Source organism: Gavia stellata, chromosome Z, assembly GCF_030936135.1.
Source record: "Gavia stellata isolate bGavSte3 chromosome Z, bGavSte3.hap2, whole genome shotgun sequence".
NCBI classification, from domain to species: domain Eukaryota; kingdom Metazoa; phylum Chordata; class Aves; order Gaviiformes; family Gaviidae; genus Gavia; species Gavia stellata.
The window spans coordinates 53,389,341-53,413,911 of NC_082637.1; the positions used below are offsets into that span (position 1 = coordinate 53,389,341).

Genomic DNA, 24,571 nt, shown 5'->3' on the forward strand with positions numbered 1-24,571 from the left:
CAAAGCTGCTTCATTTCTGATGGCACAGAAGGTGAACACTGTAGATTATTACTTTTTCGAGCTAATGGGGACTTTGAGGGGTAGGAATACACTGCATTCCCAGAGAGCACAGTGGGGAGGTGTCGCTGCAGGTGTACGCTACCAGCCAGAGTGCTGGCAGCTGAGCAGGGGGAGGCCACAGCCAGCTTGTCCAGTAGCTTCTTCACCATAACCATGGCTCTTGGTGGGTACAGACACCAGGCAGCCCTGCCAAGCTGCCATTTTTAAACAGCAACAGACCTGAAATTAAAATCAACATGGGTGTACGTACTTTGCAAACCTACACACACGGTTCAGGATGCCCTGCAGGATGTAGAAGACTGCAGCCACCGCTTTCTGACCCAGTCCTGGGCTTCACCATGCTTGCAGGTGGAAAGTCCTAAGACAGACCATCCCTCTCACAGAGCTTGCTGCCAGATGCACAGGTGTAGCTGAGACAGGGAAGACCACGTCTCTTCCAGGCTTCTTCCTCAGGACAGGGCTTATCAGTTCCAAGAACACTTGCAAGCTAGCCACAAAATGAAGCATCAGCCATCTTCCCCAGGGGAGACCCACACTTTCAAAAAGAGAGCCCAGAAGCTGAAATTCACACCACCACGGTAGCTCAGGACCATTAACTCAGAGGAACTACAGGGTTTACATCGCTGCTCCTTCTCCATTCCTGGGGCTGTACATGCAACCCCACAGGGACCAACAAGGCCCTCTTCCCTTGCCAACACCCTCTCTGCCCCATGAGCTCGCCTCTGTTTTCCTTCACAATATCCAACTCTCACCATTAGGTTCAGCTTGGAGCCACCGTTCCCGATTCACACGTGGCTCTCAGTTGGCTGCCTGTGTTTCTGGCTCAAAGGACACATTTCAAGCAGCACAGACTGTAGTTAGTCCCAAGGAAACAGAGAGGGGAGGATCACACTTGCACACAGCCCAGCGCAGAAGCAAGCCACCCACCTCAGCACTTCAGACAAGCCACCCTTCTCCACCCTAGCAGGGTCTGACCAAAGCAGGCTCTTGGCCCTGGTCTCCTTAGAGGCACAGGTAACAGTTAATCCATGCAGGGAGCTGCTCTACAGGGCTCCAAATCCTTCCCCCCGTCCCCTGAGAAGTGTTGTTTACATAGCTCTTACCCTCCTGCAGAAACAAATGAGCACACAGCCAAGGGCAACAGGCAGCCATGTTGCATTAGTAACCTCTCCTTTGCTGCAGTGCTAGAGGGACACAGAGCACTATCAGCCAGCATCCCCAAAAGCCCTGCTGCAGGCTCTGAGATGAGACCTGACAGCACAGGCACTGTCTAGCTTCTGAACACCAACACCAGAGCCCCTGGGTGGGGGTTGAAACAGGCACATCAGAAACATAGCTTTCCTGCCACCAGTGCTGCACTCACCAGACCAAACCCACAGAATAACTGGACACGTCTGGCGTCTTGCAGAGGACAGAGCCACAGCAAAGGCAACGACCAGAGCTGCAATGAGGATCCAGGGAGAGCAGGGAAGTACTGGCGCAGACAGCTTACACCACCACAGGGATGCAGATGGGAGCATCCACTACCCCCACTTCAACCCATAAAGGAAAAACTCCAGCACTCGGTTAAAGAAAGGAATACAACTGCAACACTCATTCATTTTAGATGCTATCAAAACTTTTCCTCCTGAATAACTGCAGTGAGATCACTTACCTAACTGCAACCTCATGAAGTGCCAATCATGAAGTCCCAAACAGGCAGCCCATAATCCTCTTTGTCCAAGCAGCGTTCATACTTGTTTTCTTCTGAAAAAAGAAGGACAATAAAGTTGGCCCCTTTCAGCCATGTTTCCCCCTGCCTTCCTCTGAGCAATGCAGTCCCACATTGCAGGGGAGAACATTGATCCTTCTGCTAGCACAGACCTCAAGGCACAGCCCTGGGTTTCCTTTCTCCCTTTTTATCCCCGTGCTGGGAATCCGTTATGTTTCCTCACTTTTTGCTTAGTTTACATCTCACTTCCAAACCCTAAACTGCTTCTCTACTCCTGCTCTGAATCAAGACAAGATTTCAAATGCCTACATTTTGGAGACGCAAGGACGAATCTTAGAAAAATAGAATGGAATGCCAAAATAGTGCCCTAGAGTTAACCTGCCTCACTATAACCTCATGATAATGCTAAAGAACACACCTCCTAGCTAGAAAAGCCCCCAACCCAGTTAAGACCCCTACTCTCTGAGCATGCGTAGTGAATTAAAAGAGAACTATAAGATGAACTAAGAAAGGTATTAACCAAGAGTCAATTAAGGGGTAGAGCCAGTAAGCATAACTAACTTTGTCAACTGTTTTAAATACCTGTCATGATTTTAACCCGGTGTGGGAGAAATCCCCCATGCACCCGGCGCTGCAATAAACCAGTGTCGGCTTTCTAAACTCTCATTTGGTTTGGAGAGTTTTCTTGGTTACGAATTTCAGTAACAGCCGGGGTGCAATTTCTCCTTAAAAATGTCATAATCCCGATTGTTTGCAGTAAAACACATTACCATTAAATTGCCATGACGGCTCTGCTCCGCTCTGAATTGTTTATTGCATTGGGATTTCAAGCGGAAAAAGTCTCCAACTCCAATAATCAAGAAAAAGCACCAAAAAAGGCAAAGTGTCCATTGGAAATGCTGAGAAACACTTCAGTAACACCTGAATATATTCCCTGTTTTCACTGTGAGACTCCAGCTCTGAAGGGGGGAAGCAGAATACAGAGATCCGGTAATACCACACTATACCATCTTTTATTCGCGAGAGCGCAGTGTAATACGCAGCAAGCTGCAAATACAGTGTTCTTCACTTACAGCAGCTGAAAGCATTTAATTCCCATTTTTCTATCCGTTGCTGGGTTGGGGTTGTTTTTTCCCCCTGCTTTGAGCTGTATGAAACAACTTGGCTTACCTGGAGGTGCACGGCGCTTGTGTTCTAGCTTGTGCTGCGCGTTCTTCCTGCAAAGAAGAAACCAGTAAAAGCTCAGCTCGCCACCGTGCTCCACACTTCACAAGCTCTGAACTCCTCGGTGTTCTATGGATGATTCCCGTTTCTTTTTAAAATAAAATTCTGTGACCAGTGCCTGACCACAGTCTCTCAGCTCAGGGTGGAATGGAGGGTGGGAAAAACCACCGGATTAAAGAAGAGTTCCTAAAGAAGAGAGTAAGAGTTCCTGCACACGAGTGCCTGGATAACAAGGGATCTAATCGCTGGGATCAACCTCTGGTGAAGCTCCGGCGGAGCTGGGTACGGGGAAGGGAGTTAAAGCTGTGCATTAAAGACAGGGGAGGAGGGGTGACCCAGCACGCACCTTCACGCCCCACTCCCCTCCCGGCCAAGGGACCGGATTCGCCCCTCGCCAAGCTCTGCCGCCGCGGCAGGGGTGGGTCTGGCCCCAGGGACGGTGCTTTACCTCCCGCTGTACGGGCGGCTGCTCCTTCGCCTTTGGAGCCGCCGGTCGTCCCCGGGGAAACCCCGGCAGGGCCCCGCGGGAGGCGGCAGCGCGGGCGCCCGCTCGCCCCGTCTGCGCTCCGCGCTCGGCCCCCGGCGCTGCAGACCCGGGGGGGCGGCGGGGGGGAGCTGCCGGCTGCCGGCTGCCCTCCCGGCGCTTCCCCCCGGGCCGCGGAACCCCTCGCGGGGGGGTCCGCAGACTGCCCTCCCGCAGGCCGGGCGCTCCCGAGCGACTCCCGCCGGCCCCGACGAGGCGGGGGCCGGCGCCCTGCCCCGCCGGCCCGCTCCCGGGGCGGGCTCGCCGCGGGAGAGCCGCCCCCGAGGAGGGGCCCCGCCGCGGAGGGCCGGTCCCGCCGGGCCCCCCGGCCCGCGCTGAGGGCGGCGGGGCGCTGCCGGAGCCCTCCCTGGCGCGGGAGGGGCGGGCGCGGCTCGGCGCCGCGGAGGTGAGGGCGGGGCCGGCGCCTTCCCGCGGGGGTTCGGCTCCGCTTCTTCCCCGGGTGGACGGCGTCTGGGAAAGGTCTTCTCCGGCACGGAGCGGGGCGGGCGGGCGGAGCAGACGCGGGGCTGGGGAGCGGCTGCGGAAGAACCCCCGGCTGGAGGTCCTGGAGAGAAGGGGGGCCCTGCCTCCTTCCCTCGGGCCACCCCTCGGGTGTGCTCGCGGGGTGGGTGCGCGGGGGCGAGGAGCCCCAGTTCAAGTCCCAGGTATGACATTCGTGTCGGATTTACTTCGTTTAGTTACTGACGGCTGTGGATCCTTCACTGACGTGTGTTTGCGATGCTTGTTTAGTGCTGAAAACGGCTTTAAAAACGTTTGAAACAGAGATCTCGCCAGCTTGTGTTCTGCTGGCACTGGCACTGGACAGGTACGTCTTTGTGTTACACCACCACCCCCAAAAAAAACCCCACTCCCCCCTGAAACTGAAGTCCAGTTCTGGACCCCTTGTGTGCCTTTTAGCAGCGAGTCATTTTCTTTCAGGCGACGTGGATCCAGACGCATATCCTGTGTCACTTCACTCTTGAGTGCACAAACTTCTTGTAAACCTCAGCTGCTCAGGTCACATCCTCTGTCGGTGTCGGAATAAGAATTTCAGGTAAGACGGATTGATGTCTGCATGCTGCGGGGATTGTATTTGGGAGATCACAGACGGCCTTCAACTTTGAGGATCAAATGTAACCATGATTCTAAATGAGAAATAGAAATACCTTGTATATATTTGTACTGAACAATAGACTACAACACAGATCCTGAACACGTGAAAGGGAGTATTAGAAGTTATCATCTCATCTGACCATGCGGAAAATGTTTGTAGTACTTGCGTTACAAAGAGGAGAGCTGCTGATGCCTCTGCTGAAGGAAAGCGGGGGGAACACAACTCGATGTTCTAGACAAGTCAAATTGTTTTGGTCTGAATGCGACAATACGGATAATCGTGGTACTCAAAGCATTCGACAGATTTTTCTAAATAGGCTCGAGGCCTTGTAACTGTCCTGTGCTCTCACTGACTCACTTACTCTGAAACTTTGAGAACTGAGTGGCTTTAGGTTGTACAGTATTTGAACAAATATTACTGCCTAAGACTAGATTAGTCTGAGAAGCTGTGCTTACCTGAAACATGTCATTAAACAGTTTTAAAGACGCCTTTGCTTCCTGCCTGATGAAGAATGTCTGCTTTTGCTTTTTTATCAAAGTCTTTCTAAATACTTCACTGTTTTCCATGGGAGATCATACTGACCGATGCAGAAGAAAATTACTTGTTATGGCTGACCTGCAACTCTAAATGTACTCCTGGTAGAGGCCACTATGGTAGAGCACAAGTTAGAGCCGAACACTAAAGTGGATTTCTTGTCACTTTGTCACTTGCAGCTTCCTGCGCTACCATGGCCATTTACAACACTGCAGTGGTTACCAGCAGGGGCATCACTACAGAACAGTGGTGCACACCGCTCCTTTCTGAGGAAGGTTGATGTTGTGAACGTAGGGGAGCGATTTAACCACTTACTTCTATTGGTAAATTCGTATTTCTAGCAGAAATTCTTTTATTTCCTACAGTTAGGGAAAAAAATCCTCCCACCTTATACTCGTTCCATAGGTAGTATAACTGAAAAAAAATTGCATCCTCCTGTTCATAAAGCTACTGTGAAAACTCAGTTCAGTTAACAGCACTTCTCAAATGCCATTTTTGTACACTTACTATATGTATTTACAGTGGAATTCCTCTCGGAAAAGTGTGCAAGGTAAATATGCAGTAGAAGGCAACAGTGCTTTAATGAAGAGGAAAAGTTAATGTCTGGGGGAAGGAAAAGTGTGTAGGAAGAGGGGAGTCCCTGTGGTTCTTAGGTGCCACTCAGAGCTTCGGTGAATACTTTCTCCATCTTCTGCTGTGTGGATGCTATTATCCCTGAATTCATGGGTTGTATGGATTTCCTATCTTGTGACAGATGAGTGAAGGCAGCAAATTCTGTGCCTGAGCCTTAGTCCCTGTGCATACAGGAGTTGTAAATACTCTGGTTTTCTAAAATAATCAAAATATGATCATATAGAAAGGTTAAATTTGATTAACAAATAAAATAATAAAATACAAAGGCATAAGTTAGGATTGTTCAGTTAGAAACAATAACCATAGGAACCTCACCAGGGAGTCGCTGTTCCATACCAAGGAACTAAGAGTAACGAGATGCAACGATGAAGAATTGAATAGAAAAGTCTTGTTTGAGTCCCGTGACAATGTGACCTGATAGGCACCAGTGATGCTGCTTGGAAAATTCCTTACCTTTCCCACCTTGATTCAAATATCAAGAATGCCAATCAATAAATATTAATAGAACTAACCATTGATTGTTTTAAGGATGGATATTGGTAGAATAGTATAATCCAGAGAGCGATTAATAAAAATTAAATTATATATATTCTGTATGAAGGTAACTAGGTATGAATTATCTGTGATTCAATCATAAACTAACTGTTGAACAATGTAGCATCGTGAATAGGTAGAATTTGCTTGTCAAGACAATGATAAGTTGTCGGCCTGATCAGTAAACCGAGGAAAACTTAGGAAGATTCCAAGAATGGAATTTTACAACCAAGCTCAGCATGCACAAAGATTGGGTTCAACTGAAGGACACCATGAGGAAGACTATGGACGACCACCAGAGGACCTTGGACGACCACCTGTGTACCTGAAGGCGCATGCGTCACGAGCATTTACATATATTAATGAGTTCTCGGAAACGGTATGACTATGTTAATTGTTTCCTGGAAATATGATGAATATGTGTACTTTGATTGTCTATAACCTTTGTAGCAGAGAAACTAAGCATGCACACGAGGTGGAGTGATCCCCTGTGCGTCCAGCGCTGCAATAAAGAAGTGTCTGCTCACCTACGTACATTGTGTAGGTGAGTTTTTATATTACAGATTTGTAACACAGGGAACAGTGAAGTTGTAAAAGAATGGGAAGGGATGGGGGGAGCTATCGGCCTAGACCATCTCTGCCTAGAAAACCAGAAATTTTAACTAAGTCATAAGTAGGTTCTGACACAAGTTTTGTTTAAAAGAGAAGTAACTGAGCAAGCAAGACAGTAAGAATTGCCTTCTTTGTAAGGTGTTGATGAATGGTTGGGTGGAGCCAGACAAACTCCACTATTTCATCTGTTGGATAGCATTGCCCTCATCTGACCTAGGCACAGATCTCAAGTTTGGGACACGGAGAATTCGTGGTTTGATGGTCACAGTGGCATCTCATTGGGCACACGGAGACTGCATGCCTCTCGGCCGGGTCAAACGAGGCCTTCTGGACTTCTGTTAAATACCAGGAAGACTGATACTCTCCTGGCAGTGCAGAAATGAGAAGTTGCAAGCTTCTGGAAGATTGCATTGGGTTAAAGATGAGGTCACTTGCATCTTTAATGCAGCGTGGATGCGGCAGAGCGGGTGGCCACAGACCGGCTAGAGCCTTTTTCTCTGACTGAGTGCTTATGCTTGGAGCTGAAATGAGGTGTTCTCCGGGTCCTGATGGTTCCTTATGCCCTGACACAGTGCCCCCTCCAGCTCTGCCTGTGCCTGATAGCTCAGCTGAGACGGGCTATTTTGTATAGCTTTGCTACAAGAAAACACTCACACATGTTTAACATTTTTAACATGCTTTACTGAACTTGTGATTATAAAGGCAATTTACAATAAAGCAATTAAATAAACAGTAAGTTAAAACACCATACATTTATACAAAGTATTTCAAAGGGCTCAAATGACTATCAGGTTCCAACTCACTAAGACTTTAAAGCAACATCAATCTTCAAAGTGTATCCACACCTATGCTTAGCATTGTAACATGTTTGAAGACTCCCATCAATGATTAAGAGCACTGCACGAGACAGGCATGAATGATGTGCTTGAAGCTTCCTGGGAAATATGGGTTTTACCTCTAAATTGAATTGACTCTTTGGACAACAAATTGTAAACACTAGCAGCCTTTCTGGAGTACATGAGTGATACCCTTAGTGGGAACCAGTCTCCACGTCCCTCGCTTAACACTGTAGTTTCACAAATGTTTCAGGTTAGTGCTGCCTAAAGACATACCCCACCTTTCTCCGGCCATCTGTTCCCATGCGCATCTCATGCTACCCTTGAGCCAGTGCAAAGCACTTGTACGTTTGCTCAGTGAACCGGCCAGGGAAACTGATTGAGCTTCAGGCTAATTCAGCAAACAAACATGGCAGAGCGCTAGCTGTAATTCTCCTTGATTTCCCTGGTCATGTTCACTGTGCAGATGTGCTGGCACCAGAAAGACATCAGCACAGGGGAGAGACACAGTGCCTGGGAGCAGGAAGACTATTTCTGTAGGCAGCAGTACTGTTAAAAACACCAGTTAAAACCATCTTGTGGAACTACAGGGTTCAGCTTTTTCATTTTGAAACAAGAAATGTGTTTTCGAAACAATTTATAGTGCCGATCAAATAGTCAGGAGCAAAATGGTGGACTACCAGAATAGACAATAACTTTTTATGATCTCTCTCATCCCTCTTTCTCTCTGCCTCAGCCAGCCGATGCCCAGGGGTGGAGTGGACTTCAGGTTTTCATCTCGAAGGGTGTATGGTGTAAAGAGTGCAGGGCCACCAGGCCGCAAACACAAAGCAATGCTCCAATACTGTAAACGGGATCTGTTCCTCCTCTCCGAGTACGGAAAGCTCACAGGATAGTTGGTACAACAGGAGCTGCTACAGTATCTCTTCTTTATTCCTGTCTTGACATACCCAAAGGCTTCATCATCATGAGGTTCTGTAAAATCACGTTCTTTCACGAAATGGTTTTCATTAACTCCGTGCTCCACCTTCCTGCATGGAGACTCCATAGGTGACAAAAGGATGGCAGCGTTTAGATGACTTGGAGTTAAGTCCACTACGATACCAGAGTCGCTGAACCTTCCAGGAGAAAATTCACCCAGTTCCTTCAGTGAAGACGGTGGGCTTAGAGGACAGGCATCTTGAGCTCTGAAGATGTTTTGAATGAGCTGCTCCACATCTAGGCTAGATGCCACCACATCAGTCTGGATGGCCTGTTCCACCATCACGTTGCTGACTTTCTCCTCCTCCTGGAAAGAAGTTAGTTTCTCATCCAAAACATTTTCAAGCATCTCTTGATTCACAGCAGAACTGGAGGGAGCTGGATCACTCAACTCAGAGGTTATGGTGGTCAAACTGTCTTCACAGGAATCAGTCCCGTTAGCTGTGCCCTCATTAAGAAGCAGCCCACTATCTGCCACCTCCTTCAGAGCTTGGTCCTCTGTGGTGAGGCTGTCTGGCATTGTGGCACACAACACCAACGGCTTCCCCTCTGAGTCACACCTGTGCTCCAGGCACTGCTCACCTCTCACAGAGCTGCTCTGAGCCATCTCCATGCTCTGCAGCAAAGATTCCAGTTTCTTGTTTTCAATGCTAATGTCTATGAAGTATTGCTGCATTTTTTTGTCTTTCTCAGCCAAGCTGTTTTTCATGCTTTCAATAACCTGCTTGAGTTGTTTAACTTCCCTTCTTGCTTCCAAGGCGGCCAGATCTGCCTCCACACGATGACACTCTTCCTCAACCCAGTCTTCCTTCATCCGTGCCAGCTGAGCTTTGAGTTCTTCTATTTCTGTTTTCCTGTAGCAAAATAAAAAAGTTATAAAGCTTCTGCTGACCGGTCAGTTAAAGAGTCAACGTGAGGCTCCGCTGCACTGGGATGGCTATGCTGCGGAGATGCTCCAAGAAAGAAGCAAGCTTTTCCATGCAGCACTTGCTGCTGCCTTCGACGGAGCTGGCAGAGATGTAAGTCGGCTGCCCAGACACGCCGGCTGATTGCTAACTAGAGTCACCGACCTCGCCACACAGCCAGCAGCCTTGTGGGCTGTGCTCTGATCCTGGACATTCTGAGGTGCAAGTGCTGGCTCTAGGTAAGGTCCAACCAGTGCAGCGCTTAACATCTCACCTACTGCCTCACCCTGGAGGAAATGGAAAGCTGGAGGCTGGAAAGCTGCCCGGCAGAAAAGGACCTGGGGCTGTTGATTGACAGCCGGCTGAAGATGAGCCAGCAATGTGCCCAGGTTGCCAAGGCGGCCAACAGCATCCTGGCCTGCATCAGAAATGGTGTGGCCAGCAGGAGCAGGGAGGTGATCATGCCTCTGTACTCGGCGCTGGTGAGGCCGCACCTCGAATGCTGTGTTCGGTTTTGGGCCCCTCACTACAAGAAAGACATTGAGGTGCTGGAGCGTGTCCAGAGAAGGAAGGGCAAGGAAGCTGGTGAGGGGTCTGGAGCACAAGTCTGATGAGGAGCGGCTGAGGGAACTGGGGATGTTCAGTCTGGAGAAGAGGAGGCTGTGGGGAGACCTCATCACTCTCTACAATTACCTGAAAGGGGGTTGCGGAGAGGTGGGTGTTGGTCTCTTCTCCCAGGTGACGAGTGACAGGACTAGAGGAAATGGCCTCAAGTTGCGCCAGGGGAGCTTCAGGTTGGATATTAGGAAAAACTTCTATACTGAGAAAGTGGTGAAGCATTGGGACAGGCTGCCCAGGGAGGTGGTGGAGTCACCATCGCTGGAGGTGTTCAAGGAATATGGTGGACGTGGCATTGTGGGACACGGTTTAGTGGGCATGGTGGTGTGGGGTTGATGGTTTGACTAGCTGATCTCACAGGTCATTTCCAACCTTAATGATTCTGTGATTCTGTGAAATGAGGAACTGCTGCCTGGATGCGTCCCCCGTGCCTGCCAGCAGCTCGTCACGTACAGCCAGAGCCAACACTGGCCTCAGACAGCAGGAGGGCTCGGGGCTGCAGGCATCTGGCTTGCTTTGCACCCACCCAGCCCAGCATGGAGCCAGAGGCTGCTGCCTTGACTTGCAAGCAAGTGGGGAGAGGGGGCCCTTACTGAGATCCAGCCCTCCCAGATGCAGAGGTCGGGCTATCCCGAGCTGGTCCAAGGGGTCCCTGGGACTCTGCCTTGGGGCTCCACTCAAACAACCCTTTGTGCCCGCTTGGGCTGTGTGTGCTGGAGAGCCAGCTCTCAGAGTGCAGCTTTAGTAAAAGAGATGACAGAGATGACGTCTGTTGCTGTGGAATGCACATTGTCGCTTTTTTGCTCAGCATCCATACAAAGGGCTCTTGCGAAAAATTCAGTATCTAAGCGACAAAACCACACGCGGGCACACCGGTTGGTGTAAGAGCTTTTCTTTCATTAGGGGAGAAGGGGGACAGTTGTAGTCATCTTTCACTGAGTCAAGTAGAACAGGAGACTAAGGTAATAACATGCTTGCAAGTCGAAACTCTTATGTAGAAAAGGTCTCAATGCTAAATTAGACTGGTAAAAAATGACCCTTTAAAAACATTCTGCTAGGGAAGTTCAGAAAAGGGAAAAGAGGCAGCCATATTCATAACTAAACTGCATGGTACGTATTCACGGAGCATGCTATGAAACCTGAAATACCTGAAACAAACCCAATCAGATTGATCATATTTCAAATTTCTTAATGAAGACTTTATGTGGTCCAGAAGATTCCCACCCCTAAATGCTCCTGAATTAGTCTTTCTAATTCTGATTTCTGAAGTGAAATATACCTTTCTTTAAGTTTGCTCTCAGATTCCTTCAGCTTTGTTTTCAAATGCCGCACTGTAAGTTCCTTCTGCTGCAGAGGAGTCAAGCACTGCTCTGGATTTTCTGGCTTCACGCTGTGATTGTCACCACAAGAAATGGTGACAAGAAAAAAAAATCAAACCATCACATAACATGGCTCCTACAGTTCTTAAGTCCTGGCAAAAAGAAAAACATCCCATACACTAATACAAAGCTTGACTCATTTGGGGCTCCTCACCGTCTGCACAAGTGACTCCCTCCGGCAAATCAAAGTACTTGAGGAAATGGCTGATTTGTGGCTATAGTGCAAAATTTGCTATTTGTTATACTTGTCTTCAGTGCAGGGAGACATTTAACTTTAACACACCTAGCCAACCCCTCACCCTAAACAGGTGGTGTGCCCAAGGGCAGGCAGCCGGGCCACCGGCAAAGGCACCCAGCTGCAGACACGGTCAGGTGAGGTAGTGTATGGACTGCGTTCAGCTCCACATGTGAGGTAGGAAGCTGAGCACCCTGAAACCTAGATTCATCCTGTCTAGCTTTAGGTGCATATCTGACATGCTTGGCTGTTGAGTTGCCTGAGAGAGAGAGAGAGAGAGGGCAACAGCAGCAGCGTGGTGGCAATTTCTTCTCTGCAATACGTGTTGCATGCTCTGACAGGTATCTGTTTTCTTTCCTGTACGGGAAACTGCACAGAGAGGTGCCTAAGGCTGGGCAGGGTGAATTTTCACCTGAGTGTATCATATTTTCTATACTACCCCATCCAAGACTCTCCAAAGTGAAAGGACCCTTATACAAAAGAACCAGTAAATCCACATGGGAATTGATGCCATGAAACCACATCAAGGAGCCTGCCTTGGAGTGAAAAACAACTATAAGGGGCTTTGACTAAAAGTAACCTTGAATTTTACAGTGCTGAAACAATAAAGCTTTTACAGGGGATGGAGCACCCTGTTGACTGGCGAGCCACCAATATGAGGAGTCACACCTATGCTGAGGAGCAAGTTGACCTGCACGGCAACCCAGACAGCCAATGCCACATTACCGTGCAGAGACGGTAAGTCAGTGCGCTGAACACTGGGATGCTGAAATAAAGACTTGCCTCATCACTGAGCTGCTGTCGCTTCCTTTGCATGAGCCTGGCTTGCTCCTGCTGGCTGAAGAAGCCCCGTAATTCTGGCGGACGTTAGCAGGACACAGCTGGCTTTTGCCCAGTCTTGACAAAGGGTCCTTTTCACGAGAAGCAGGTGGGCTGGCTCTGGACTTGTAGGATAAGGATCCATTATTCCGACCATAAGGGCCACGGCTGCAGGGGAAGCAACACGGTTACGGCATATTGGATTATCCTCATCACGCAATCCATTATGTGTCTTATTTTACACACAAAGTTGTCTAAACACTAAAACAGACAGGTAACTGTGAGTGGCCGTGAAGAAAGTCAGTCCCAAAGTCATCAGCCACTGCACGTTCTTTCACTGACTGTGGGGCACTCAGTCTGAATTACGTGATCTAGGAAAACCTCAGCCATTTTCACATTTCTCAGTGGATAGCACGGTTCCCAGTGACTCCATCAGATCATCCACGTTCCCTGAACCTCTGACTCCATTAAGTAATGAGAGAACTGCAGCCTGGACTAGTGCCAAAAGAACCACACTTCAGCCTTTCCCAGCCAGGTCTGCATAGAGATGCCTGTCCACGGAGGTCTGCTGTAAGACTGCTTTCAAGCTCCTCAGCAAGCAGCCTGAAGGATCACAGCGTGCAGTGAAAACAGATTTTGGTTGAGCCACTGTTCTTTCCTGCCTTTGGCATACCGGCTGCTTCAGCTGCCATTGTCAGCTACTCACTTGCTTAGATATAGTTCGAAACCCACTGTGAGCAGTCTGAAAGAGTATTAAAAAAGCACAGCCTTTTCTTTCTTCCTTCCAGTTTCCCTCATACATATCTACCTTTCTTTTCCCACTCTTTACTAAATAATCGCACTGTCAACTGTGTGCTTGACAGCAATTGGTATCTGCATTGCCTGACAGCTGCCAAAGGGCTGGGGTGCTCTGAGGACAGCTTCTCGAGGGGCATTCCTCACTTGCTTTGCCTTCTGCACTACGACGCTGCTAACTTCATCCTCTCATGCCAGTTGTTCTTCTAAACTGTAACGGAAGGGCTGGTTTCAAAAAAATATGGTAAAAGGCAAATCCAGACAGCAAAAGAGAAACCTTAAACATAAAAATTGAAATACCACAGAATTATGAAGCAAGCTCTCTTCTCAAAATCATCTCACTTGGTTTCCTCCCTTCTCCGAAAATGGAACAGTTTATAAGGAACAGGTGGTTGAGTGGCTGCTGCAGACCTTCATCGCACTGCTGCCGTTTGGGTCATTTTATAACCATTTCACAATGAAGTGCAGGACTGTGGCTTGTGACAACGTGGAAACGTTTCACAGCGACTTAAGCCAAACAGTTAAAAGAGAACATATTGCAAAGGAGACATCTCTTTCCACTCGGTACAGTACAGCATCAACTCTTGTGTGAGGCAGAATTTGCCCAGACTGTGCGTAACACAGCCATGCATTTGAAGGAGCATTCTTACAGAGGACCTCTGTCCAATTAAGTAGGTCAGTATGCTCTAACGTAAAGTTACATTTAAATGCACAATAATCTATGAAATGACACATCATCTTGCTGCAAGTAAGGTGATTTTAGGGCTTCATATTATATCTAGTATTGCTTTTTCCCCCAGCCAGTACCTTTACTTATTAGGTTTAACCTAGAGAGCACTTAAGTAACATTTATTTTTCCAACAGTCTCATGACACAGACAGGAAACTGCTCATTAAGCATCATTCTGCCAACCTCTGTACACTGGGGCAAGCTGCGACCTTGGAGACATGTGTGCCTTAAGCACAGGGCTATCCCACTGCCAGTCCCAGCCTGCCTGCCAGCTCTTCCACAAAGGGCAGGAAACCAGTCCTGTCAGTTTGAACTCTTTGGTTTTGGTCTCCACACACAGCATTTGTATTTTTTTTTTCTTCTTTCTCATATCACAGGTCTCATCAACATAAGTACTGCCCGAGAGCACAGCATCACCCAAATTGTTTTAAAACTCACAGTACTGCTATTGTCTGTATTAGCTGCAAGACCTTACAGAGTAGTCTACCTCTGCACTAGTGACACCTGCACTATTCACGAAAGATTGCTTGGCTTACTTGAGAGAAAAAGAAGATCTTTTGCTTCCAGCAGCAGACACGTGGACTTCAGGCGCTGAAATACCACCCATGCTGCTTGAAGAGCTGAAATCAGCTTCACTCCCTGGCAAGGAAAAGGGAAGAGTAAAAACATGATGATAACTCAAAGTCTGTTTTCAAAATAACAATGAATCACAAGCATCCTTCCTTTGTCCATCCTGTGTGCATTTTAGAAGTCGCATGAATTTTCAAACATCCCTGAGGACAAGCGCTGGGCTTGTTCCAGATTTTCAACGTGTCTTCAGAACCATTTGAACACAAAACCCTCATGCTACAGAAGCCGTTGTAGGACGCGGCTAGGAACATTTGTTGTGACAACCTGTTTGCTTTCTCACAGCCATCAGCACGTGAATGAGGCTGCTCACGTGGCTCCGTCAGAAGCCCAGTGATCCAGAACACACAATTGTGATGTCAAATGAGAACCAAAAATAGAGCGAAGGCATCTAAAACACAACCTCCCCAGGATTTAGATATCTAGGTACATGAACGCAAGTAAAATACCACTGTTTAAAGGGGCCAAATGTTCGAAATGCCACCACTATCTCTCTGCAAAGACCTGCTTAGGTCTTTATGGTCAAGCTTCCACTTTTGAGCCCAGTAACCACCACTTATCCCATGCTCTTATACCACAGTGGAATCAAATAAGTGAGATCTGCATGACTAAGATAAAGACATTTGCTTCGCTTTCTATGCCTACACATAAATAGAGATACATAAACAGAAGGAACATATAGACATATGCACTCAATACTGCTCAAAAAGTGTTAAAAGGAATGACTCTGAGGGAAACAAATACTTTTAGGGAAGTAATTTGGCCACCAAAAAACAAAGTTCAGTGAACACTGAAACTGTTTATGATTTGAAGTCAAACATGGCCAGAAAATGGAAAACCAGAATTTTCTATTTTCTGTCTGAAATGACGCTTTCATTTTGAAAACTGTCAAATTTCTTTCTTCTTTTAAAAAGGGGTGAAAACATTAAAAAATCTCCCCAGTCATTCTAAATATTTTAGGTTGAGTATCATCTCTGTTCAGTCTGAAACACAGGTTTTCTTTAATGTATTGATTTGACAGCAAAGCCCCAAATCAGTTATTCCCATAGCGCCACTTTGAACATAACAGGGCGTCAGACAAAAAAAGAAATAGGGGATGTAAAGGAAAAGAGAACAGGGAATAATCTACCAATTCCTGAGTAAACATTGCTCAGAAAACAGTTCCAATCTCAGGATTCTCATTAAAAAGGCGTTAATAACCTGCAGGAATCCCCAAAAAGGTCAACAAAAATGGTAACACGATTACAGGGCACTGTTTAGGAAGGGAGGGGAATGGGATGGGATGGGAACTTGTGTGTTCTAAGATAAAAAGAAATACTGGCAACACAGGGAGGAGGAACACAGCTGGAAAACTGTAGAGAAACTGTAGAGAAAACCAGGTAACAGCAACACAGGATTCTGGCTGCGATGTGTGTTATTTCATGAAAAATGACTTGAAATAAAATCTGATGGTTGGTGGGAGTTGTGCATAGTAAAATGTAGCTGGAGTAGGTTCAGAATACTTTAACCAGGGAATCAGAAAGCTATTTTAAACGTCGGCATAAATAATAAAGATTGTAATTTAAAAGCAGAGCACAAAAAAAATATCTCCCAAGGGAAGATTCATAACGGCCTCTTTCATATGCACAGTATTTCTTTCTGTGGAGGTGAAACGAGCTGAAAGTCACAGAAAACAGTCAGAAAGAGCAGAAAATTTGCTGCAGTAAATACCCAAATTGCAAAACATGTTCTAGCTTGACCTCACGCCTATTTTAAAACAAATACTTAAGAGTGCGCAGTGTGTGTAGCATCGGCTTCTCTTTTTTGACTCATCTTCCAGACTGCTTGAATATACAAAAAGGAATTTTTTTGACTAAAGATCACAACTATTGCCATCTTCCATACCTGCCTCAACTCTGACCTTGAAACCCCAGGGCCCTTCTTATGCCAGAACTCAGCCATCTTTTCCAGATGCAGGAGCACGTCCCCACAATCCCCACGAGACCTGCATCTCTGCCAAAAGGCATGTGGAGCTAAAAGATGAATTGGCTGGCATGGGTCTCACCCTGTCCAGCAGCCCGGCGGCTCAGGCGCTCCCTGCAAAAGTCCCATCTCTGCATCCCCTACTCACTCAGCTTTGCAGTCAGAGCCGTGGCTTTCTCATGGACCAAGCGCAAGGCTAAGCTCGAGGTGGCAGGCATCCTGAGGCGAGAACCTCCCTTTAACGGTGGGCATCCCACTCTCTGTAAATCTGGAGCGGTATCGAGACAATTAACGGGCCAGAGAGAGAGAGAGAGAGAAAGGAGTTATGGTGTGCCTGCTGGGAACTCGGCTTCAAACCCCCAACAAAACAGTTACTAAATTCTACGAAGGGGAACAGCTTCCCTGGGAGCAGACTCCCCGCATCACCTCAGCCTACCCAGCAGACTGCTATTAGGGTGCCCTTCTTCTCTGTCCTCAAGTCCATCCTGCACACACATCTAAACAGAAGTTTCTTTTCCCTTTACTGAACTAAGTAACAGGCATCTCCTTTTTTTTTTTTTTTTTTTTTTTTTTTGTGAGGAAGGAGATAAGTACCTTACTGCAGAAGATTTGTGCCCGACACCCTGAATTGCAGGTGGCCTGTGCCACCAGCCCAGGGCTGAGCAGTTCATTATTTAGGACAGATGGGACTCAGGCTTTTGCCTTTTACTTGCCCATTCCTCCTTTGTAACTTGCTGACTTCTTTTTTGCATCCTCCATTTTCGCTGTGACGTCTGGGCGCTTGCTACAGCCTAAGAGTCTTCTGAACAAAAGGAGAGACGTGTCTTGAGAGGCCACAGCCCAACCACTAATTGTCTACATCTCCACTAAGCAACGGCAACCATCATTTTTTAGAAGGGGGTGGCTCATAAAATTTGCGACACAGAATTAAAAGATCACTTTTCTAGGCCACTTGAATTCAACAGAGACTTGTAGATTTGCATTCAAACATACAAAACACTTCAAAGTCAAAACTGTAAGTGCTACTTAGCTTATTCTCCTTTGAAAGAAATGCTTGGCTATTTGAACATGTTTTCCACATCCATTCAACTAAATTTGTTTAAATTCAAACTTTAAATCGAAGAACTATAAAAATCCAAACTAAAGAAAATAGCACTATGCTAATAATTTTTATCTAGCACTTAAAGCATCTTTTGCTCAAAATATTTATATTCCGATTACATTCCAGAATTATCTCTCGGATGTTACAGAGCACCTTTTTCACTTCAGTGCAATTTAGTTAGCTTATGTTCTAAAAATACTTCATGCCTGCTGACTAACAAAATTCATGGTGCGAAATGAGATACAGAAATTTCCCTGTGCAATGCTAGGCGCCTTGGGCAGCGGTCCTCAGCGGTCCTCAGAAACAGGACAAACAGAGAGTGCCTAAGCTTATCAGGGATGAACAGAAGAGGAAAAGGCATCTAATTAGACCTACTTGAAAGATCCAAGCGTGATCTTCAAACACAAACTTTCTTCTGCAGCTGAGTGTCCAAGACTGACTTTCCTTTCTGTTAAACAAAAAAACCCCAAAAACCCTAAACAAACAAAAAAGGAGAGATAAAAGAGACAGAGACTGTACTTGGCTTCCATACGGGCTAACAGCAGAGCTGTCAGAGACCTGATGAGGACCACAGGAGACTGGGGTGGGATTCATCTGACTAAACACGAATGTCTCTAATGTAGACACCCACGTCTGAGCCAACCTCGGTCCCATTTTTAGACAACGGAGAGTTACTCAGTAGAACCAGTGAGTTCAAGGCACTGCTTACCTTATCCGAAAGTAAATGCTTACATATTTGGGCAGAAAGACAGCGCACTAGAGTCACTGATTTTATTTGTTATATCTCCTTTAAAACAAAATAGGACCTCAGTCCACTTCTGCAGGCGGAGACAATTACAGCTACATTACGGATACACAACTGAGGTCAGGCAAATGACAGTCCATCTCTGCTCTATCCAATTTGGCTCAAGACCGTGAATTTACATCTCCCTCACCTCCCAAACAGCTCCCGTAACCCCCAGAAGAAGGGAAATGGCAGATTCACCTCTTAAAGCTGTTCCACTTAGGAAGTGGAAAGAGAGCCAGTCCCCATCCACAGCCCACAGCTCCTGAAGGTCATCTAAGGAGACCTGGAGATTCAGATGTCACCTCTTCTAAATCTCCAACACCGCGGGATTTAAGCCAGACAGAGGAGCTCCAGCGGGATCTACTGGCTGTGCCGGGTCCGTTGAGCCAACTGGGAGGGACCACTCACAAACTGCCACCGGAACCCCAACATTCTGAAGCATGCGGGGGAGGGCGGGGCTATGCGAGTGACGGACCCCCCAACAGCCGCATCCACCCCACCACCACCCACCAGACTTCACAGCGCTGGTGCCTTCCAGACCTCACAGCACCAACTGCTACAACACACCACACCTTCCCAGGGTGACGCCCCTCCATGCCCAACTCCAGGACGCAAGCTTTGAGGATAGCACGGGCTTGAACCCAGACACGGCGTCCTCGCTCCTGGAGGGCGAGATGTGCATGTTCATCTCCCTCTGAAAGAGGAAAAAATAACATTAGAAAACCTCAACCCGACACGACAATAGCTTTAACTCATTTAAACCAGACACAGAAGATGTTTCTATGAACTTCTGATCCTAGTATTTAGGAACAAAAATACAGGCTTCAGACAAGTATGATTAATTGAAGGAAATCACGCCAGATAATTTCAATGCCACTTTAAAGAGGATTTCATATTGAAGCAAGCTGGGAGCGGATTTTGTCAGCCAGGAATCCATCAGCAAGCACTTCAATCTTTAAGGGAATTGATTTTTCTAACACTGAAGGGATATTTTTAATGATAAAACCATTTACTCCAAGCAGGAGAAGATAATTCACTGTACACTCGCATCAGCTATTCACACACCCCTCCCCTCTCTCCTTTTGTTTTTAAAAAAAACAAGTGCCACTAAGCAGTATTTCCGATGGAAGGTAGATGTGGGTAAGCCTTCCAGAAATACAGGCAGCTCAAAGAAGTTGTCCTCCAGTCCCACAGAGAGCATCCCAAAGGAAGACTGAGCTCCCCAACACGCCTTGCACAACTGCAAACCCTCCCCAGGAAGCCCAAAGAGAAACATGATGCTTTTGAAAAATCCCAGTCCTCCGCACTTGATGGTGTCAGAGCAAAAGTCTGGACAAGAACAAGAGCCCCACTTGAGGCTCAACAAAGCTGTATTTGATGCACAGTCTGGGAAAACCAGAGCCAGCAGATAACAGAGCTTTTACAGAAGGCCTCAGACCTCCCAGCGTCAGCGCTGAGAGCAGCTTCCATACACCAAGCACAGGGATGGAGAAACAGCTGGTCACGAGCAATGGGTCCTTCCCAAGGTCTCCAGGCAGCCTGCACCATAGAGGGTTGCTTAAGCAAGCTGTTTGTAAGAGACAAGGTCTAGGAGGAGGCTCTTCCATAAACGGCATTCTCAAGCCGAGATCCTCGAGAACACGACCTTGCTGCTCGCTCTCTTCCCCTACAGAGCCTGAAGGAGCTGCCCAGCGGCTCAGGCAATCTCCATTTTCAAGAGAGGCAGAGTCCAGCAGTATGTAAGGCTGCCAGATCCAGAGACATCTCCTGTATGGATCCTTCCGCTGACATACAGGCCCATGCTGGCCAGTCTGGTATTTATGACTGGAGCTGAAGTGCTCTGGAAGGTCTGCACACACTGGCCACTGAAAAGCTTTGCTTAGCGCTACCAGATGATTTCTAGTTAAATTCAGCGGCAGAAAGACCATCGGGGGAGAGGCCACAGTCCCACGTGCAAAGGGAGCAGAGAACAAAACAAAAGATACCGGGGGCAATTCTGGAAGCAGCAACTGGCTGTCTGGCAGACGCATTTTTGCCCTCACCTTTTTCAGGTTTTGGGGGGAAGATCTCCGAACCAAAGTCTTCTTTAAGCAACTGCAGCGGGTGGAGAGGAAGGCAGTCGGGAATGGGGACGAGGTAGCTGTGTCACAGGGAGAAGAACTGCAGGAATAGAATGACAAGCATTAGAACCACAAACAGCCAGGGAAATCGAACTAGAGCAGTCTTCAGCCTCAGAAAGACAAAAAGAATGGATAGGAGGAGGCAAGTCAGGAGGAAGGCAGGGAGATTTCCCGTTTTGAGTTGTACGTAGAGGATCTTCAAACAAATCCTTTGTCTCCGTTTTCACAAAAATTATGATCTCGAGCAGGTGGGGCGAGGAAGCAAGGACTGAGTTCAGCAGGCTGAATCAAAGGAGTCAGGGAACTTCTTTCAGAATTCAGAAAGAACTCACCCATGAAACTGAAGCCCTCTCTCAGAGCAAGAACTTCCGACATCATCTACCTCTGACTTAGCAGGTTTGTTAGTGAGCTACAGAAAACACTTCCCCAAAGAACTGGAGTCAGGCAGCTGCGCAGCTATAGCCTAATGGGTTTGACATCAGTAGTATGCAAGGCTCTGGAGAATTTGCGAAGGAAAGAATTAATCAACACCATCAAACTAAGCAGGATAAAAGACACCCCTGGGCAACCAAAATAACGCCAGCATCCCAGCCCGTCCAGCACATCTCTGAAACTCTCCCAGCATCGTCTGGGTGCTGGTGATTACTCAAATCGTGTTGTACATGAACGCTCCAAGATGAGAAGAACCCTGCGTCAAACCCCATTTGGGGTGCCCCCATTTGGCTGGGACACCTCATGCACAGGAATAAATAGTTACCCTTGTAGTTCTATACTTTGTGTCCCAGCATCGCTCCTCGGTTGGCATGGGCCACTTGCCAATTTTCTCAACAGCCCTACAGAGGAGAGTTTTGCTCGCGTGAAGGAAACTCTGCAATTGGGTTCACTGTGATCACACAAAAAAGTGCTAACCAGAATTATGTGTTTCTTTTCTTCTTAGCCTTTTATGACTTTCTCTAGCAGTTTCACTTCAAATAAAAGTAAGAAAAGAAAAGCATAGGGGGAAAATGAGGCAATTATTTAAAAATTCAGTCAAGATGAAATGAACACTAAAATCATTGATGCAAGTCAACAACGGTGGCTAGCACGGCTCCACGGGCATCCCACTCACTCTATTAAGTCGCATATTTATAAACTTCTATTAAAATCACTTTTGCCAGTACCTTGAACGGCGATTCTTTAAGCAGCCTAAACCACTCATTCGCAACAGTGCCCAGTATTTCTTTTTCTTTAAACCTTCATGCCATTCCTGTCAGTGTTTTCTGGCTTCAGCTGTCTCCTGCACTTACCGCCATGCCTGTCTTGTAAAGGAGCTAAGGGACCGTCCATGTCACATCTGTGGCGTGCTTCAGGTTGTGACAAGGATTTTTGCACGGGCCGTAGCCAACATGCCTTTTTTGGTATCCCAGTGGACGAACAAAGGCAGACAATCTTTGCTTTTGAATGGGAAAATCCCACAACAGGAAGAAAGGCGCAGCTGTGCTGGACTCTGCTCCCTCACGGATTTAACAACAGCCCTACTCTGTTCGGTAACGTACTGGCAAAGGAATTGGAACAGTGGCAAGGTAAATATGACAACGTAAATAACCCTGTTACAATATGTTGATGACATACTAACAGGAGCTGACACTAAAGAAAGCTGCTTGGAAGCCACGGTTAGTTTGCTGAATTATTTGGGATTAGCAGGATACAGAGTTTCCCAGAAAAAGGCTCAAGTTGCAAAGGAAAAGGTTCGATACCCGCGCTTCGAAATATCAAGAGACTTGGGAATAGAGAGAAAAGGAGCAAGCTGTAAAACTGCAGAACCAAAATCAAAAAGAAAACAATTGAGAGGGTTTCTGGGGATGGCTGGATTCTGTCGAGCATGGATTCCTAACTTTGGATCGATGGTCAAACCGTTATATGAGGCGGTGAAAGGACGAGGAGAATTGCTAGAATGGACTTCTGGACGTTGGAAAAGTTTTGAAATGATAAAGAAAAGTCTGATGGATGCCCCAGTATTGGGATTGCCAGATAGGACAAAACCTTTTCGCTTGTACGTGCGTGAAAGGCAGCACATGGCCCTGGCAGTGATGACCCAAGTTCTTGGAAGCTGGGAAAGACCCGTTGCTGACTTCTCAAAGCAATTGGATGAAGTAAGCAAAGGGTGGCCAGCATGCTTACGAGCTGTAGCTGCAACCGCCTTCTTGATCCAGGGAGCTCGAAAACTGACCCTGGGACAGCCGCCCACTGCGGAACAAAAACATTTACAGCATGACTGCACAGCCACCATTGAACAAGTTTACAGGAAATTAACCACAAGAAGTAGTCATAATAGAGGACAAGGAGAAATAATTGAAGGAAACAGAAAAGCTGATTTAACAGCAAAGAAAGCTGCCTTATGTGCATGTGTAAGTGGAGCCTTGATACCCAGAAATTGATAGGAAACCTCCTCAATATTCTGAAAAAGAAGACCAATCAGCAGAGACGTTAGTGTTCAAAAAATTCAGAAGGATGGCAGGTAATACCAAGTCAACAGTTTCTCACCACAGCCAAAAGGATGGAAGCCCTCCCCAAAAACTTCCACGGGGAAATGCAAATGGGAGCAGACGCTACGATAAGCAGCGTGAAAAGATACGCTCCAGGACCAAAGATGCAAACAAATGCAGATGCAATAGTAAGAAGATACTGAACTTTTTGTGTAAACAATCCCAAAATACAAAGAAAACCTCCTGCGCGTGATGTGAAAAGAGGAATAACGCCCGGGGAACGCTGGCAAATAGATTTCTCTGAGTTACCAAAATGTAGACAGTATCTACTAGTGTTAGTAGATACGTTTCCAGGATCGCCAGAAGCTTTCCCTTGCCACACCAATCGGGCTAGAGAGGTTGTTAAAGCATTATATTAAAGGAAATAATCCCTAGATTTCGGATTCCTGAAGGGCTATCTTCTGACAATGGGCCTCATTTCGTTTCAGAGGTGGTCCAGGGAGTGTCAAAATTTCTCCAATTTAAATGGGATTTACATACCGCATGGAGGCCACAGCCGAGTGGGAAAGTAAAAACCAAAAAAATGAACCAGACTCTTAAGAGGCACATCTCAAAATTATGCCGAGAAACTCGACTTTCGTGGGTGGATGTTTTACCAATTGCTTTAATGAGGAACAGTGTGAAAAGTGGATGGTTAAATAAAATACTTCACGGGATGGCAGTCTCCTTAACAGGTTGGTCACAGAGCTTACTTCAAACTCTGATTATGTTTATAATACTGATTGTAGTTTTTGGATGTATCGAGAGTATAATTGTTCGGGCTGTAATGTCACGATCCTCACCCCTAATGATAACCACAACTCAGGAAAGAAAAAAGCCCCTTCCTCACAGGATATGCGCAGTAAAAAGAGAGGATCCTGTGACTTCAAGTGAAGATGAGGCACCTAAGAGGCAATGGGAATGAGGGCAACTAAGCTCAACTGTAAAAAGTACTTGTAACTGTTGCTCGGAACGTAGAAATGCTTAACCGTGTGTTTACCGAGGGGTGCTAGCTTTGTGGAGTTACCACCTAGCACCCACCTCTGCGCAGACATGAAATAAACAAGGATCTCGACTCTGCGTGTGTATCAGCCTCTTGCACAGTGGGTAAAGAACCCAACTTCTGGGACAACACTGGGAGCCAGCAGCTTCCCCCCACAGGCGAGCATCTCTGCTGCAGGGCTGGTGGCCCCACAGCCACCCTCGGGCCTGAAGCGCTGGGGGCTG

General features: G+C 47.1%; 1 pseudogene; it reads right to left on the bottom strand.

The window, feature by feature from the left end:
• Nucleotides 1-8,546: 8,546 nt before the first annotated feature.
• On the bottom strand, nt 8,547-22,132 carry LOC132320731 (syntabulin-like; annotated as a pseudogene).
• Nucleotides 22,133-24,571: the final 2,439 nt, after the last annotated feature.